The sequence below is a fragment of the Sciurus vulgaris genome (genome assembly GCF_902686455.1).
Source record: "Sciurus vulgaris genome assembly, chromosome: X".
NCBI lineage: Eukaryota > Metazoa > Chordata > Mammalia > Rodentia > Sciuridae > Sciurus > Sciurus vulgaris.
The window spans coordinates 138146604-138149611 of record NC_136471.1 but is presented as its reverse complement, the minus strand read 5'-3'; the positions used below and the strand labels follow the sequence as shown (position 1 = coordinate 138149611).

At 65.8% G+C, this 3008-nt stretch overlaps 1 long non-coding RNA gene across 1 annotated transcript; it reads right to left on the bottom strand.

Moving 5' to 3' along the window:
* Positions 1–1033: 1033 nt before the first annotated feature.
* On the bottom strand, positions 1034–2559 carry LOC306651986. The gene is made up of 3 exons (XR_013761283.1): positions 2261–2559; positions 1200–1323; positions 1034–1163 (listed from the first exon to the last, which is right to left on the bottom strand). It is a non-coding gene; the product is annotated as an uncharacterized lncRNA (long non-coding RNA).
* Positions 2560–3008: the final 449 nt, after the last annotated feature.

Sequence of the window (3008 nt, the reverse complement as noted above, 5' to 3'; positions counted from 1 at the left end):
GGTGAGAGAGGGGTCTGCAGTCTCTGCGTCGGCGCCTCCTTCATACCCTCTGGACCAGGACTGTGCGGCGAGAAGGGACCGAACATCACCCGTCAGGCCAAATGGAGGTTTCTTTCCTTCCTCCCTCCCTCCTCCTCCCTCCTCCCTCCTCCCTCCATCCTCCCCCTCCCTCCTCTCTCCTCCCCCCTCCCTCCTCCCTGTGGGGAGTACTGGGGGTTGAACCCAGGGGTGCTCTACCCCTGAGCTGCACCCCCACCCCTTTTTATTTTCTTTTGAGACACAGTCTCACTAAGTTGCTGAGGCTGGCCTCCAACCTGAGATCCTCCTGCCTCAGCCTCCTGAGTCACTGGAATGACAGGTGTGTGCCACTGTGTCTGGCTCAAATGGAGGCCTGCTTTTCTTTCTTTCTTTCTTTCTTTTTTTAACCAGGGAACGGACCCAGGGGCACTTAACCACTGAGCCACATCCCCGGCCCTTTTTATTTTTATTTACAGACAGGGTCTCACTCCGTTGCCTACAGCCTTGCTAACTTGCCAAGGCTGGCCTCCAACCTGCGGCCCTCCTGCCTCAGCCTCCTGAGCCGCTGGGCTGAGTGCCGCTGGGCTGAGTGCACCCGGCAAATGGAGGATCTCGGGGGGCAGAGGACGCCGAGGCTCTGAGGTGCGCCCGTGGGTCACTAGCGCGCTGGCGACGGGATCTACAGTCTTCCTCGGCCGGCACATTCGCCGGACAGACCATGGACGCGTGAGGTCCGGTTGGCCACGTGACGCCCGCCTGCGCGCGCGTTTCCTTAAGAAGGACCGGGTCGCACGGCGCCCGGGACCCAGGACCGCGTCCCGCCCGCTGCGCTGGCTGCGCCTCTAGGGTAAAGCCGGGGACCCGAGGCCACATGCGCCTCGTCCACAGGTCACGGGATGTCACCTGCGGCGCTGTGACGGGTCACCCCACGGCGTGCGCGGGTTGCTTCTGCACCCGCGGCCTCGCCGTTGCCAGGCTGGCCGTGACCTCGGGGCTCTCTGGGTCCCCTGGCTGGCTGCGGCCGCAGGCGGGGCTGCAGGCATGCCAGCCCGGCCTGGCCGGTGCCGCTGGACGTCCTCCTCGCATCTCCGCTGGATCGAGGGTTACCAAGGAACCGGGGCGCTGCACACCGGCTGTGCCCCCACCTGCACCCCCACCTGCGCCCCCACCTGCACCCCCACCTGCCTGGCGAGCCTCGGGCGCCGACCACCTGTCCTGCCTTCTGTCTGCCCTCCGTCTGTCTGTCTGTGTGCCATCTGTCTGTCCAGGTGCACCCAGCGCTCCCTGGCTGGCGGGGCTTCAGGCCTGCGAGGGAAGAAGGAGACCCAAGCCTGGGCGCGTCTGGGAGCCCCAGGATGCAGCCCTGGGGGTGCAGAGCTGCACCCCTGCCCTGGCCACCATGAGTTTGAGGAGGGGAGAGAAGGGAGGGGGGGAAAGAGGAGGAGGAGGAAGAGGTGGAGGAAGAGGAGAAGGAGGAGGAAGAGGAGAAGGAGGAGGAGCAGTGGAGGAGGGAGGGGGGAGGAGGAGGAAGAGAAGGAGGAGGAGCAGGAGGAGGAGGAGGAGCTGGAGGAGGAGGAGGAAGAGAAGGAGGAGGAGCAGGAGGAGGAGGAGGAGCTGGAGGAGGAGGAGGAAGAGAAGGAGGAGGAGCAGGAGGAGGAGGAGGAGCTGGAGGAGGAGGAGGAGGAGGAGGAGGAAGAGGAGAAGGAGGAGGAGGAAGAGGAGAAGGAGGAGGAGCAGTGGAGGAGGGAGGGGGAGGAGGAGGAAGAGAAGGAGGAGCAGGAGGAGGAGGAGGAGGAGCTGGAGGAGGAGGAGGAAGAGAAGGAGGAGGAGCAGGAGGAGGAGGAGGAGCTGGAGGAGGAGGAGGAGGTGGAGGAGGAGCAGTGGAGGAGGAGCAGGGGAGGAGGGAGGGGGAGGAGGAGGAAGAGAAGGAGGAGGAGCAGGAGGAGGAGGAGGAGGAGGAGGAGGAAGAGGAGAAGGAGGAGGAGGAGGTGGAGGAGGAGCAGGAGGAGGAGGAGGAGGAGCTGGAGGAGGAGGAGGAGCTGGAGGAGGAGCAGGAGGAGGAGGAGCAGGGGAGGAGGGAGGGGGAGGAGGAGGAAGAGGAGGAGGAGGAGGAGCTGGAGGAGGAGGAGCTGGAGGAGGAGGAGGAGGAGGAAGAGGAGGAGGAAGAGGAGAAGGAGGAGCAGGAGGAGGAGGGGAGCAAGGAGGAGGAGGAGGGGGGGGCAGACTAGGTGTCCCTGCCCACCTGCCCGGGCGCATGGTGCATCTGGACAGAGAGGCCATTCCTGGCCCCAGTCCACGTGGCCGGGCGAGGACTCTGTGGTCTCTGTCCCTCTGCCGGCCACTGGACAGCCCGCCTGCCCGGGTCTATTTCTGGAGGGCAGCTGGAGGAAGCTGGGCAGCGAGGTTTGCTATTCTGGGTGGGAAGAGTCGGGTCCCTGGCCTGGGCGACATGGTCTCCGTCTCCTTCAAAGGCCTCCCACCCCCAGCATAACAAGAGCGGAGAAAGCCACCCCCTGGGGACAGGAGGGCCGGGGCGGAAGTGGGGTCCCGCTGACTTTCGCGCAGGGTGGTGGCGATTGTCCTCCTGTGGCCTCAGGTGGAGTTTCCCACCCGGCTGTCGAAGGCTGCCTGTCTCCCTCCCGCGGCTTTGCGGCCAGCAAGGCCCAAGCCGCCTGCAGGCCAAGCCTCTCGGTGCTGGTGGGGGCCCTTCCGGCATCCCAGGCACCCCGGCCATGCCGAGCTGCTTCCGAGGGCCAGGCGTGCCGGAAGGTCTCCCTGCTCGCATCCTGTGCCCCCTGCACGGCCGCGGCCCGCGGAGAATTTCCGTCAGGCGCAGGAGCCATCTGCTCTCAGACCCCAGGAAATCTAGTCCAGCAGAGCAGGTGGGCAGCTTCCTGGGCTCCACACGGCACGGACAGCATGTGAGGAAAAGCAGCGAAGCAGGGGTCACCGGCCCTCACCTCCCCACCAGATCCGCACCCCTCGACCCC